The 16,718-nt window shown below is 42.2% G+C and overlaps 1 pseudogene; it reads right to left on the reverse strand.

Annotated features, from left to right (window-relative positions):
• Positions 1–1,064: 1,064 nt before the first annotated feature.
• LOC133611190 (serine/threonine-protein kinase PLK4-like) overlaps positions 1,065–16,718 on the reverse strand; it is a 30,814-nt pseudogene continuing 15,160 nt past the window's right edge.

A 16,718-nucleotide genomic window follows, 5' to 3' on the forward strand; every position in this document is an offset into this window, starting at 1 on the left:
ACGAGTCAGAAAATTCACTTGGAGCCATTTCAAAGCAGTTTAATGTCCCAAGAGCAACTGTGCAGACAATTGTTTGTAAGTATAAAGTGCATGGCACAGTTTGGTCACTGCCACGATCAGGAAGAAAACGCAAGCTATCACCTGCTGCTGAGAGAAAATTGGTCAGGATGATCAAGAGTCAACCGAGAACCACCAAAAAGCAGGTCCGCAATGAATTGGAAGCTGCTGGAACACAGGTGTCAGTGTCCACAGTCAAGCATGTTTTGCATCGCCATGAACTGAGAAGCTACCATGCAAGAAGGAAGCCCTTTATCCAGAAGCGACACATTAAGGCTCATCTAAAGTTTGCTGCTGATCACATGGACAAAGATAAGACCTTCTGGAGGAAAGTTCTGTGGTCAGATGAAACAAAAAATTAGCTGTTTGGCCCCAATACCCAGCAATATGTTTGGAGGAGAAAAGGTGAGGCCTTTAATCCCAGGAACACCAAGCCTACCGTCAAGCATGGCGGTGGTAGTATTATGCTCTGGGCCTGTTTTGCTGCCAATGGAACTGGTGCTTTACAGAGAGTAAATGGGACAATAAAAAAGGAGGATTACCTCCAAATTCTTCAGGACAACCTAAAATCATCAGCCCAGAGGTTGGGTCTTGGGCGCAGTTGGGTGTCCCAACAGGAGAATGACGTCAAAAGTGATAAAGGAATGGCTAAATAAGGCTAGAATTAAGGTTTTAGAATGGCCTCCCCAAAGTCATGACTTAAACCCCATTGAGAACATGTGGACAATGCTGAAGAAACAAGTCCTTGTCAGAAAACCAACAAATTTAGCTGAATTGCACCAATTTTGTCACGAGGAGTGGTCAAAAATTCAACCAGAAGCTTGTGGATGGCTACCAAAAGCTCCTTATTGTAGGTCATGTTTATTTGAACTAAAATTTCCTATTGTCATATTAGTGTCCTTCATATTGACTTGTTTAGTTCTTCAGCGTGTCACGACCGGATCAACTGCCCATTTAAGCAATAAACAATGGTAACACTACTTGAACAAACAGACTGAAATACATTGCTAGATACGATTCAGGGATTTGGGGTCATTCTGCAGGAAGTCATTTATGATGGAACAATCTGCATTAACGTGTACATTTTGACAGCCCACCATACAGTATACTTAAGCAAATGTGTTTGCTGTTTAGTTTTATAATGTTAACTAATTTAATGACAATAGAGACACCGGTGCATTTATTATGACCATTGAGGAAAAGACAGAATATGGTGGTCCATCCTACTAACCTTACTGGAGGAATTGTCTTCATTTTGTTGGTCCCACTGGCTTTGGACTTCTTGGTCCACCTGCATTTTGGTCTAAGGCACATTGACATTTGCAAGAAAATACACACTTTACTTACTAAATTATCTTTTAACCAAATTGAAGTGTTAAGAGTATATAACATGAAAATTATTGTATTTGGTCCCCTCCTCTGCCTTCATTCAGTGGCTCTACATAATTTGCATGTCCTCCCCTTCTCCTTTCTGGCTTCCTAATGAAATACCTGTGAGGCCCAGCCGATATTCCGCACAAAAGTGGACATGACCACATTGCCTTTGTTCTGCTGGACGTCCTGACGTGTGGGAAAGCTTTTCTTACTCAGGCTGGCCGAGGTAAAGTCGGACACGTCGTAGGAGATCATCTACACACACACACACACACACACATTATGAATTTTGAAGATTAGAATGTGCACCTGCAGCATAGACTTTTCTCATGTAGGTTAACGTACCGCACCTTTAAGGTGATTGGTGGAGAACGAAGAAATGTTGTCGGTGCAGTGAGAACGGAGAGACGTGTGCACAAGAGAGAAGATAGGTACCGGTAGTTGGAATTCAGCCTGCTGTTTGCAATAAAACTTAGTTTTTTAAATACGGTAGGTATTACTTTGTTAGTCCCAGTATAGCGAACAAGCCTAGTGTTCTCACATGTACAGTATACATACTAACCTGGAAGCTCATCATAGCTGAAAACAAAAGTATCTTTTGGGGGGGGGCGGAGGCCCTTTCCTTCCCAGCCCTTTCCCTCCATTGGGCTGGTAAACTGTCACCTGCAGGAAATGGCACATTAGAGCTGTAGATGTAAATGTGATGTAAAAGAATGAATCTGTGGGATAAAAAGCTCACAGTTGAGCCATCAGAAGAAATCGAAATGACTTCTTTAACCCTGTCCCGTCTATTTTGGAACAAGAGCTCTATGGAAACCTCGCCTTTGTCCAAGATGCTCACCTGCAAAGAGACAGACATGGATTAAAAACAGACATCCACAAAGCACAATGCCAGCAGAAACATCTTACAATGGCATTATGTTTAGTCTGCAGTCTGATAGGCTTCAGCCTGGAGGTACACAGAGGCAGGACCAGATCTCTCAGAGTCTTCTTCTCCTTGTCCATGCTGGCTTTAGCTGAGGAGAGCTGTGATGATGATGATGAGGACGAGAAGCAGTGAGGAGGCTGAAAGTGAGCTGCAGGTGTGTTCTCTCTGTGGTACATGTCGAGGCTGGAGGGTTGGGCATGAGGCAGTCTGTGATGGGGGTCGGCAGCCCGGCTTGCGTCTTTGTCCAACCACGAGTTATGGACATCTAAGAGTCCTCTGTCACCATGGAAACTTACACTCCTGCTGTGAGTGCTTCTGTCAATGGGCCTCTGGGTACAACCTGAGAGAGGAATTAAATTGTTTGTCAGAATCTTCATCAGCTGGAGTTTTATATTTTACTGTGATTGGATGATTTAAAGCTATTGGTTTTAACTCCCTTCAGCGGAGAAAAAAGACAACTTGACAACCTCAACTTAATGCAGGTGGACTTTTTGGATCCAATATTAAGACTTTAGTCCCTAAAAAACATTGATGTGTAATATTAAAACTTATTTTTCCCTTAATAGTGTTTCCAATACATTTATTTATTTGGACTGCCACTAATAGAATCGGCGCTAATTGTTCGCCCTCACTCAAACGCATTATAATGAGACTGTCTGTGTTGCAGAATACTACAAAAGCTGCAAAAGACCAGAAACTATGCTGAAGTACCAAACAGGATTTTATGAACATTTGAACCTTTGAACAGGAAGATGGCAGGAAAGAAGAGCAAAGAGCAAAATACAAGAGCTACCTAGGGAAAACGGGGGAGCATCAGTTCATGCCCTTAGACTTGTTCAGATCAGATCTAATTATGCAATTAGACGATGGTGTCATTTGGTCAACACACCACTACATATATTTTGCACCCCTGTGGCAAAAATGTATATGACAACTTCAGAATTTAAAATACTTTTTTAAACTTAGCATAATATTTTTCATAACATTCTGGCATAGAATATAGACTTTTTCTTGTTCCTGAAAAATAAAATATCTCCTAATATTGCAACTTAAATTTTGTAAATGTATGTTTTTTTAAGTGGTGATATTCAAATTAATAATATTTGTCACAAGTTATTGTCTTAAAATTACACATCATTTTTTAACAATTACTTTATTTTGGTGATATTACAACGTAATTCTCGGACAAATATTTGAATCCACTTACCGCATTTTCCGGACTATGAGGCGCACTTAAAAATAATCGTTTTCCCTAAAAACTCTACAGTGCGCCGTATAACCCGGTGCGCCTAATGTAAGAAATAATTTTGGTTGAGCATACCCACCTCGAAGCAATTCTATTTGGTACATGGTGTAATGATAAGTGTGACCAGTAGATGGCAGTCAAACATAAGAGATAAGTGTAGACTGCACTATGATGGGTCTCAAGTAAACAACACCAATACTTTAAATGTTACATAAAAAATATAGAAATTACACATGGCGCTCAAAAATCTATCAAAACGTTTTAGTACGACTTTGGTAGCTATGAAGCCGCACCGTTTTAAGGATTGTCGGCACATTAAACATACGAGTATTATTATGGTGTGTGTACAAGGTAAGACATATTATCTGTCGTTTTGTTTCGCAATATTATGCAAAAGCAACTTTTCTTACCTTCTGGTACCTGCTGATCTGTATTTGGGATCTGCATAAATCCTGAAAAATTGTGCGCGTCCGCGCCAACGCCGTAGTCGATAATCTTCTACTTTTTCTCTATCTTCTTGTTATGGGACATTCATCCTCCGCTGTTGCCATTTCTAATAAAAAGTAGTGTAAAGTTCTTATTTATATCTGTCAGTAAACTCGCCATGAAAGCGCTAAAACATACTGGCATAGTAAGTTTACATTATTCACCCAAGGAACTTTAGTTATTAAAGTTCTGTTGGGACGTTTTTTCACGGGACACATTTCTGGTGTGGTTGTTTCCGGATGAGGAGATGCTGCTCTGTAATTGATTGAAGTAAAGTGTGAATGTCATTAAAACAGTTAGCTCCATCTTTTGACACTTCTTCCACTCCCGTCCTTGCACGCTACACGGCTACAACAAAGATGATGGAGAGAAGATGCTGCTGAAGGTGAGTCACGTAAATAAGACCGCCCACAAAACGGCGCATCCAGAAGTGACTGTCAGAAAGCGGCTTGAAGATGATCTGTAAAACGTCATCTATGCAACATTTTGACCAAAGAACCACCATTACATGTTATGTAGACCACAAGGAAATGGTTTACAGTTAGAAAAAAATCATAGTAAGATGACTCCTTTAATCTGGTGCACCTAATATATGAAAAAAGATTTAAAAAATAGACCATCGGCAGTGCGCCTTATATTTCGGTGCGCCCTATGGTCCGGAAAATAAGAGGACAAAAAAACAACAATGACAACTTTTTTCTTTAAAAATTATATGTTTTTTATTACTACTTTTTACAAATCTATGCTCGTAAAAATATATAACATTTTCTCACAGAATTACACCTTATCCCCCTCACTATGACAACTGTCTGATATACTTTTGCATCATAAGATTAATGACTTCATTTTAATTTCAATTACACCTTTCTTCCCATACCTGTACCATGCTTTCTTTCAGTGTAGCCTTAAGTCTACTGTGTTTACAGACATGGACAAGATGAGTTTACCATCATTATTTGGCCAGTTAGTAACTCCCCCCATGTCCTCATTATGAAGGCTTGGTAGATGTGCTGTCTGTGTGGACAACACGTACGCAGAGCTGTAAAACAAAAGAGCAGAATTAAACACCTGGAGTCTAATTCAATTCGAACTGAAAGAAAAAAAGTGTATTTACTCTGCAGACTGCTTGACGGGAGGTGAAGGTATCCGGCCGCTCTCTGAGAATGGATGAGGAGTGGAGGAATAAGGGAAGACCAGTCTTCCTTTGCCTGTCAGTGATTCTTTTGAGTCACATCTGCCCTGCTCGGCCAGACCAGGTCCTTGGAGCGGTCCTGAGGGGCTGGAGCGATCCGAGGAGTGGGCCCTCCGTAGGTAGTGTAAGTGAGACGGACTACTTTCACCTCCACGGCGCACCCTGCCCCTATCTTCATTGTGAAATCTGTCCTGTGGAGGCCACTGCTGCCACTGGTCTCCATCCTCAAAACCAGCCCTGCTTTGCTGGAGTGGAAATCTTGGGATCGCAGAAATTTGGTTGGGCAGGGCTGCGCGAATGACGTGCCTCGTTCTCTGATGGCGACTGCCACTGCTGCCGGACGTGGAGGAGGTACAGGCAGTGGAGAAAGTAGCAACGCCACTATCCATGGTGTAATCATCGACCAGGCCCAGCTTCTTGGTCCTGCCCAGCAAGCTCTGGGTCATAAACGGGTCATCCAGCACCGCAGACAGGCTGGGCCGACGAGAGGGATCTTTCTGCAGCAGCTGACGGATCAGATCCCGAGCCTCAAAAGAAACATGAGTGGGAATTTCATACTCCACAAGGGCTACTTTGGAGAACGTGTGTGGGACCGTGTCACTGTCAAATGGGGGGCGGCCCATGAGGAAGGCATAGAACATGCAGCCCAGAGACCAAACGTCAGTCTCCAGGCCGTAAGCGCTGCGTGTGGCCACCTGAGGGGAGACGTAGTTTGGCGTCCCACACATGGTCAAGTGCTTCTCATCAGGGAGTTTGAGCTGAGTGGCCAGGCCAAAGTCTGTGATCTTAATGTCCATGTCTTTGGTCAGCAACAAGTTGGACAAGGACAGGTCTCGGTGCAAGATACCGTGAGAGTGTAAGTACAGCATCCCGTTCACTAGTTGATGCATGAAGTGTCTCGCTGTGGCAAACAACACAAAGGACACTACTGAAAAAAGAGGTTAAAGGGGAACATTATCACCAGACCTATGTAAGCGTCAATATATACCTTGATGTTGCAGAAAAAAGACCATATATTTTTTTAACCGATTTCCGAACTCTAAATGGGTGAATTTTGGCGAATTAAACGCCTTTCTATTATTCGCTCTCGGAGCGATGACGTCACGTTGTGACGTCACATCGGGAAGCAATCCGCCATTTTCTCAAACACATTACAAACACCGAGACAAATCAGCTCTGTTATTTTCCGTTTTTTTCGACTGTTTTCCGTACCTTGGAGACATCATGCCTCCTCGGTGTGTTGTCGGAAGGTGTAACAACACGAACAGGGACGGATTCAAGTTGCACCAGTGGCCCAAAGATGCGAAAGTGGCAAGAAATTGGACGTTTGTTCCGCACACTTTACTGACGAAAGCTATGCTACGACAGAGATGGCAAGAATGTGTGGATATCCTGCGACACTCAAAGCAGATGCATTTCCAACGATAAAGTCAAAGAAATCTGCCGCCAGACCCCCATTGAATCTGCCGGAGTGTGTGAGCAATTCAGGGACATTTCGGCCGCTTGTACCCGTGATCTTGTCCTTTCGGTCATAACCCAAAGCTCATGACCATAGGTGAGGATGGGAACGTAGATCGACCGGTAAATTGAGAGCTTTGCCTTCCGGCTCAGCTCCTTCTTCACCACAACGGATTGATACAGCGTCCGCATTACTGAAGACGCCGCACCGATCCGCCTGTCGATCTCACAATCCACTCTTCCCCCACTCGTGAACAAGACTCCGAGGTACTTGAACTCCTCCACTTGGGGCAAGATCTCCTCCCCAACCCGGAGATGGCACTCCACCCTTTTCCGGGCGAGAACCATGGACTCGGACTTGGAGGTGCTGATTCTCATCCCAGTCGCTTCACACTCAGCTGTGAACCGATCCAGTGAGAACTGAAGATCGTGGCCAGATGAAGCCATCAGGACCACATCATCTGCAAAAAGCAAAGACCTAATCCTGCAGCCACCAAACCAGATCCCCTCAACGCCTTGACTGCGCCTAGAAATTCTGTCCATAAAAGTTATGAACAGAATCGGTGACAAAGGGCAGCCTTGGCGGAGTCCAACCCTCACTGGAAACGTGTCCGACTTACTACCGGCAATGCGGACCAAGCTCTGGCACTGATCATACAGGGAGCGGACTGCCACAATCAGACAGTCCGATACCCTGTACTCTCTGAGCACTCCCCACAGGACTTCCCGAGGGACACGGTCGAATGCCTTCTCCAAGTCCACAAAACACATGTAGACTGGTTGGGCAAACTCCCATGCACCCTCAAGGACCCTGCCGAGAGTATAGAGCTGGTCCACAGTTCCACGACCAGGACGAAAACCACACTGTTCCTCCTGAATCCGAGGTTCGACTATCCGGCGTAGCCTCCTCTCCAGTACACCTGAATAGACCTTACCGGGAAGGCTGAGGAGTGTGATCCCACGATAGTTAGAATACACCCTCCGGTTCCCCTTCTTAAAGAGAGGAACCACCACCCCGGTCTGCCAATCCAGTGGTACCGCCCCCGATGTCCACGCGATGCTGCAGAGTCTTGTCAACCAAGACAGCCCCACAGCATCCAGAGCCTTAAGAAACTCCGGGCGGATCTCATTTAACCCCGGGGCCTTGCCACCGAGGAGCTTTTTAACTACCTCAGCAACCTCAGCCCCAGAAATAGGAGAGCCCACCACAGACTCCCCAGGCACTGCTTCCTCATAGGAAGACGTGTTGGTGGGATTGAGGAGGTCTTCGAAGTATTCCCTCCACCGATCCACAACATCCGCAGTCGAGGTCAGCAGAACACCATCCTCGCCATACACGGTGTTGATAGTGCACTGCTTCCCCTTCCTGAGGCGGCGGATGGTGGTCCAGAATTGCTTCGAAGCCGTCCGGAAGTCGTTTTCCATGACCTCACCGAACTCCTTCCATGTCCGAGTTTTTGCCTCTGCGACCGCTGAAGCCGCACACCGCTTGGCCTGTCGGTACTTGTCCGCTGCCTCAGGAGTCCTATGAGCCAAAAGAACCCGATAGGACTCCTTCTTCAGCTTGACGGCATCCCTCACCGCCGGTGTCCACCAACGGGTTCTAGGATTACCGCCACGACAAGCACCAACTACCTTGCGGCCACAGCTCCAATCAGCCGCCTCGACAATAGAGGCGCGGAACATGGTCCATTCGGACTCAATGTCCAGTACCTCCCTCGTGACATGTTCAAAGTTCTTCCGGAGGTGGGAATTGAAACTCTCTCTGACAGGAGACTCTGCCAGACGTTCCCAGCAAACCCTCACAATGCGTTTGGGCCTGCCAGGTCTGTCCGGCATCCTCCCCCACCATCGCAGCCAACTCACCACCAGGTGGTGATCGGTAGAAAGCTCCGCCCCTCTCTTCACCCGAGTGTCCAAAACATGAGGCCACAAATCCGATGACACAACTACAAAGTCGATCATGGAACTGCGGCCTAGGGTGTCCTGGTGCCAAGTGCACATATGGACACCCTTATGTTTGAACATGGTGTTCGTTATGGACAATCTGTGACGGGCACAAAAGTCCAATAACAAAACACCGCTCGGGTTCAGATCCGGGCAGCCATTCTTCCCAATCACGCCTCTCCAGGTTTCACTGTCGCTGCCAACATGAGCATTGAAGTCCCCCAGTAGAACGAGGGAATCACCCGGGGGAGCACTCTCAAGTACTCCCTCGAGTGAATCCAAAAAGGGTGGGTACTCTGAGCTGCGGTTTGGCGCGTAAGCGCAAACCACAGTCAGGACCCGTTCCCCCACCCGAAGGCGGAGGCAAGCTACTCTCTCGTCCACCGGGTTGAACTCCAACGTACAGGCTCTGAGCCGGGGGGAAACAAGAATTGCCACCCCAGCCCGTCGCCTCTCACTGCCGGCAACGCCAGAGTGGAAGAGAGTCCAGCCCCTCTCGAGAGAACTGGTTCCAGAGCCCTTGCTGTGCGTCGAAGTGAGTCCGACTATATCTAACCGGAACTTCTCCACCTCGCGCACTAGCTCAGGCTCCTTCCCCCCCAGCGAGGTGACGTTCCACGTCCCAAAAGCTAGCTTCTGTAGCCGAGGATCGGACCGCCAAGTGCCCTGCCCTCGGCTGCCGCCCAGCTCACATCGCACCCGACCTCTATGACCCCTGCTATGGGTGGTGAGCCCATTGGAGTGGGGACCCACGTTGCCTCTTCGGGCTGTGCCCGGCCGGGCCCCATGGGGACAGGACAGGCCCGGCCACCAGGCGCTCGCCATCGTGCCCCACCTCCGGGCCTGGCTCCAGAGGGGGGCCCCGGTGACCCGCGTCCGGGCAAGGGAAATCTGGGTTCCTTGTTTGTTTGTTCCATCCGTTTCAATACATGCGTAATCTGTTGAATCACTTAAGCCGCTGAAATCAGAGTCTGAATCCGAGCTAATGTCGCTATAGCTTGCTGTTCTATGCGCCATGTTTGTTTGAGTTGGCATCACTATGTGACGTCACAGGAAAATGGGCGGGTGTATATAACGTTGGTTAAAATCAGGCACTTTGAAGCTTTTATTAGGGATATTGCGTGATGGGTAAAAATTTTAAAAAAACTTCAAAAAATAAAATAAGCCACTGGGAACTGATTTTTAATGGTTTTAACCCTTCTGAAATTGTGATAATGTTCCCCTTTAAGTAGTTGGAATCAATCATGTTTTAGTTTAATTTCCTCCTTTAGGGAAAAGTGATCTCTATTTTTATTTGGCACCCAATACACATTATGTAAATAAAATGATTTCCAATGAAATGTCTAACCTTCCCTCTCAGAAAAACGCCTCTTGCTGCCTTTCATGTAGTGGGCCATCGCTCCGTTGTGACACATCTCCAACACCAAGTAGACATGGTTATTGTCTTCAAAGTAGGAGTACAGCTGCAACATATCGGAAGTGCAATTGAATCTTAAATAAATACACCACATTTAATAATAATAACAATAATAACAACAACAACAACAACAATAATAGTACGGGATATATATTGCAGACTCATGTGATAATGATAAATCACAATATATTATTTGGCATATAAAAATGATGATAGAAGCATTTCAAAACAGGTTACAAAAGCTCATAATGTGGCAGCTGACAAATGCTGTAACATTGTGTCTTTACCGGCTGTATTGTATTCTCAAAACTATTATTAATCTACTTACTTCCGGTTGGACCACAGAGAGATGTCGACGCGTGTCTCTGTGCTCCCCCATACTAATCTACTGAGTAATTTATTTTTAATAGCTGGTCACTGTCTGTTGTAACCTGGTTATATCTAGAGGTGGGAATCTTTGGGCACCTCATGATTCGATTACAGTTCAGGAGCTGTGTTTCAATAAAAATAAATTATTGAGGCATCTTTAATTTTTACATTTTACATTTTGTTTTGCTTCACTAAATAAGCGTTTATCACTTGCAACTTTAGAAAAACAATTCATATGGAATGAGAAACAGTTCAATTAATTCCCACATTTAATAAATTAATGGAAATGTGTGCAAAACTGGAATATAAGTGCCCGATAATAAAAGAGCTGGTCAGAGCTCTCGGTGAGGTGGGGTAAGCCAAATTTCAGAACTGTCTGCATTGCTTTATTTACAATAAATAAATAGATTTTCGACGTTTACTAATCGATTCTATAATCGACCATGTCCGAATTGCGATGCATCTAAAAATCTATTATTTTCCCCACCTGTAGTTATATCAACACTTACGGTACTACACTTATTCTTCTGTTGTTTTGATACTTTACATTACCTCAAGACAGGTCCAGATGGAGGCAGATCATCGAAGCCTCACGTCCCGTTAGGGACGAATAGGATTAAGTAAAGTAAGTACATTACTGGTAGTTTTGGGTAACACTACAAATTTGGGTATCAATCCAAAACCAAGTATTTAGAGTGGCAGTATTGGCAATAAGGTACCAATGCTGATACTTCCAAATTTTCAAGATCATTGAATAATTCAATTGTTGATCATAATTATAATCAGAAAAAAAACAGGATGGTGTTGTAACAATATCAATTAAATATTTCAAGTATTTCCTTGTTCCCTTTTACTAGATACAGTATTTTGAGCCTAATAAAGTCAATAGTGCAACTAAAATAACTAAATAACTAAAATAACTAAACATAGGCAACTATTAGCTCTGGTTTTAATCTTTTGGTGTGAATGCTTGTCTATCTGTGTTTGCCCTGCGATGAGGTGGCGACTTGTCATGGGTGTATCCTGCCTTCTGCCCGAGATGCAGCTGAGATAGGCTCCAGCAACCCCCGCAACCCCGAAAGGGACAAGCGGTAAAAAATGGATAGATGGATGGCTTCTGCTCTTGAAGTGATTTTGTAACAATAAAGAATATGGATTAGTCACTGTAGTATTGATCAAATACTATACTTGGTATGTTCAAGTGTCCATATAGACCAGTGGTCCCCAAACTACGGCGCGCCAGCGTCCAAAATCCGGCCAGCGGGAAGTCCCAAGTTTAAAAGAAATATATATATATACAAACCCTGTTTCCATATGAGTTGGGAAATTGTGTTAGATGTAAATATAAACGGAACACAATGATTTGCAAATCATTTTCAACCCATATCCAGTTGAATATGCTACAAAGACAACATATTTGATGTTCAAACTGATAAACTTTTTTTTTTTGTTGCAAATAATCATTAACTTTAGAATTTGATGCCAGCAACACGTGACAAAGAAGTTGGGAAAGGTGGCAATAAAAACTGATAAAGTTGAGGAATGCTCATCAAACACTTATTTGGAACATCCCACAGGTGAACAGGCAAATTGGGAACAGGTGAGTGCCATGATTGGGTATAAAAGTCGATTCCATGAAATGCTCAGTCATTCACAAACAAGGATGGGGCGAGGGTCACCACTTTGTCAACAAATGCGTGAGCAAATTGTTGAACAGTTTAAGAAAAACCTTTCTCAACCAGCTATTGCAAGGAATTTAGGGATTTCACCATCTACGGTCCGTAATATCATCAAAGGGTTCAGAGAATCTGGAGAAATCACTGCACGTAAGCAGCTAAGCCCGTGACCTTCGATCCCTCGGGCTGTACTGCATCAACAAGCGACATCAGTGTGTAAAGGATATCACCACATGGGCTCAGGAACACTTCAGAAACCCACTGTCAGTAACTACAGTTGGTCGCCACATCTGTAAGTGCAAGTTAAAACTCTTCTATGCAAGGCGAAAAAAGTTTATCAACAACACCCAGAAACGCCGTCGGCTTCGCTGGGCCTGAGCTCATCTAAGATGGACTAATACAAAGTGGAAAAGTGTTCTGTGGTCTGACGAGTCCACATTTCAAATTGTTTTTGGAAACTGTGGACGTCGTGTCCTCCGGATCAAAGAGGAAAAGAACCATCCGGATTGTTATAGGCGCAAAGTTGAAAAGCCAGCATCTGTGATGGTATGGGGGTGTATTAGTGCCCAAGACATGGGTAACTTACACATCTGTGAAGGCGCCATTAATGCTAAAAGGTACATACAGCTTTTGGAGCAACATATGTTGCCCTCCTAGCAACTTTACCATGGACGCCCCTGCTTATTTCAGCAAGACAATGCCAAGCCACGTGTTACATCAACGTGGCTTCATAGTAAAAGAGTGCGGGTTCTAGACTGGCCTGCCTGTAGTCCAGACCTGTCTCCCATTGAAAATGTGTCGCGCATTATGAAGCCTAAAATACCACAACGGAGACCCCCGGACTGTTGAACAACTTAAGCTGTACATCAAGCAAGAATGGGAAAAAATTCCACCTGAGAAGCTTAAAAAATGTGTCTCCTCAGTTCCCAAACGTTTACTGAGTGTTGTTAAAAGGAAATGCCATGTAATACAGTGGTGAACATGCCCTTTCCCAACTACTTTGGCACGTGTAGCAGCCATGAAATTCTAAGTTAATTACTTTTTGCAAAAAAATAAATAAAGTTTATTGGTTTGAACATCAAATATCTTGTCTTTGTAGTGCATTCAATTGAATATGGGTTGAAAATGATTTGCAAATCATTTATATTTACATCTAACACAATTTCCCAACTTATATGGAAACGGGGTTTTTATATTTTATTTTTAAATCTGTCCTTTCTAATCCATTTTCTACCGCTTGTTACTCTCGGTGTCTCCCAGCCGCTAAGGCAAATCATATTGTCTAAAAATGCATTTTCCGTTCGACAATGTGACATCATCGCACTCGCGCCGCAGTGTCGGGCAAGCGCTCTTTCAGTCAATTAGTGCGCAAAGAAATATATATATATATATATATATATATATATATATATATATATATATATATATATGTCTTAATAAGGTTATCCAAAAAATAGTGCTAGATACCGTAGTAGAGCGCAATATATGTATGTGTGGGAAAAAAATCACAAGACTATTTCATCTCTACAGGCCTCATCATCAGGAAATCTCCTGATGATTGAGGGAACCCCTCATGAAACAGGCCTGTAGAGATGAAATAGTCTTGTGATTTTTTTCCCACACATACATATATATATATATATATATATATATATATATATATATATATATATATATATATATATATATATATATATATATATATATATATATATATATATATATATATATATATATTTATTTATTTACTGTGTGTGTGCATATATATATTTATTTTTTACAGTTATATATATATTTATTTTTTACAGTTATATATATATATATATATATATATATATATATATATATATATATATATATATAACTGTAAAAAATAAATAAATTATATATATATATATATATATATATATATATATATATATATATATATATATATATATATATATATATATATATATATATATATATATATACACACACACACACACACAGTAAATATATATATATATATATATATATATATATATATATATATATACATATATATATATATATATATGTATATATATATATATACAGCCAGGCCAAATTGTGTTAACCCAATGCGGCCCCCGAGTCAAAAAGTTTGGGGACCACTGATATAGACGATATAAATGATATCAATTTGGCAGACAACAGAGCTTTATTACTATCATTTCGTGATAATGCATTTTGAAGACACATTTTGAGTGCGTCCTCGACCTCAACGCAATGTAGCATCCTCGCTAGCGGCTAAAATCCTTCACAGTGCAAAATCGTTTTAAGTCACTTATCCTCGCCTTATTGGTGGCAAATAATCTAAGTTTAATACAAGTGGCATTAGCACTGCAGTATGAGGAATAGCTAAACTTATTACGCTACATAATGTGGGAGAATACCATAAGAAATGCTAACCGCTAAGCCAGAGCTCTTGAATTTAAACAGGGGTAGACGGATTGATACAAATATAGACAATAACGATACCAAATATAGTCTGTGTAAATGGTCGATACTACAGTAATTGATATTTTTAAATGTCACAAAATATTTTCTTGTCATTTTTGTTATTGTTTAAAATCTCATGAAATAAGTTATTGGATACGGGAGGACTTCAATAGCAAAAAACAAAGGGTATAAATCAGAGCCAATAGTAGGTTTTGTTTATGTTTAGTTATTTTGCACTGTTGATTTTATTTTGCTCAAAATATTGCATGCAATAACAGAGAATAACTAAATCATTTAAATATTGAATTAAATATTTTAATTTTTAAATTCTATTTTATTGTTACACCACCATCCTTTGTTTTTGTCTGATTATGATTGTGACCAAAAATGTAATCATTCAATGATCTTCAACATTTTAAGTATTGATATCAGCATCGGTATGGTCAATACTGCTCCTGTAACTACTTGCTATTGGATTGATATTGTGGAGTGTCTCTATGGGGCCAGGCTGACCAGCATCCTATCGGAGGTAAGAGGTGTGCCCAGGTTCAGCCCAGCAAACATGTGGCCCTAGGTTGAGTGGTTGAGGGGCGGTACCTATACCTGCGTTCCTCCTCAATCAGCTTGATATGATGACAGCTGTGTCTAAATCACCAATGGAGGACACCTGGGTTCTGATCAGCCTGGGCCATAAATGCAGCAGCTTGAACCTGAACTCACTCTACCTCTGCATGGGACGTTGTCGGGCGGTAAGACGCACACTCCACTTTCTCTCTAACAGAATGCTTGCTGTATATACTGTGTAAACTAATTGATATTTGTCTGTTATCAGGCAACCGGTGTTGGACAAAGCTAAGGCGATCAAATGCATGCAAATATCCCGACAGGGAGGATGATTATAAGTTGACTACATTTATTCCCCCTCCCCCGCCTTTGGTAAATAAACCCCTTTTTGTGAGAACTAAAGTCTTCTCAGCGTCTTGGTGTTGGGCAGCATCTACAATATCCACATTTGTAGTAGTTTTGAGAAAATAATACAACCAGAAATGACCGAATATGTTACCACATACAGTACGTCTGCACTCAATTTTGGAGCGTTATAACCTATTTAGAAATCCTTCTAATATCATAAATTATATATTGTGGTAAATATTGTTATCCCAAGAGGCTGCAGTATATATATATATGGCGATACAGATTTAAGCCCATATTGCCCATCCCTAATTTAGAACTCGTTTTTGGTCAAATATATAAACTATATTGGCCTACACTCCACAAGCAGTTCACCACCAGAAGACACGACTGACAGCCGGGTGTTTTAACAGTGAATTATGGGATTACGGGAAAGAGAAGAAGATGTCTGTATAATGTAACTACGGCTACAATAACAGAAAGCTAGCACTTACAGACACCTTCACTCTTCTTAGAAAGGCTTGGCACACGTTTCCTTTTTAATAAAACCTGTTGCATTCTTATAAATACAAAAAACTATTGCTCAAATGATGAAACACCACTAAATTAGAGTGAGCAAATGTGATCAGAGCCAGAGTGTAAAATAATGTGGAATTCACATGACATGAGATGTGTTTGTGTGAGATTTTACCTGAAGTATGGAAGGATTCTTTAAACGGCGGTGAATCTCCACCTCATTTTTCACACGCTTGACGTTTTCTCGCAGTGACTCCTTGTTAATCTGCAAAAAACACCACAGAAAAGTTGTGACAGGCATATGTGATGAATAGTCAATCTGTCGTCTGCAAACACAATAACGTTTGTGGGAAAGCCAAGGAGGCCTATGGGGAGCACATGACTATAATCCGATGACAGCTGTGTGGGCGTTATTTTACCCTTCTCCTTACTGTAATTATGTGATAATAACCAAGTCATTAACACTGCAAGCAACTAACTTACTCAAACTAGCTTACCATTTTGATCGCATACTCCACACCACTCTTGATGGATTTTGCTCGGTAGACGGATCCAAAGGCGCCTTTACCAAGCAATTGGAAGACATTATAATTCTGCAAGGAAAGTAAACAAAAACAATGCATATTAAATTTTTTCAGATTATAAATTTCGATTGAAATAGTAAACCTTTTTTTTTT

This window comes from Nerophis lumbriciformis, linkage group LG08, assembly GCF_033978685.3.
Source record: "Nerophis lumbriciformis linkage group LG08, RoL_Nlum_v2.1, whole genome shotgun sequence".
NCBI lineage: Eukaryota > Metazoa > Chordata > Actinopteri > Syngnathiformes > Syngnathidae > Nerophis > Nerophis lumbriciformis.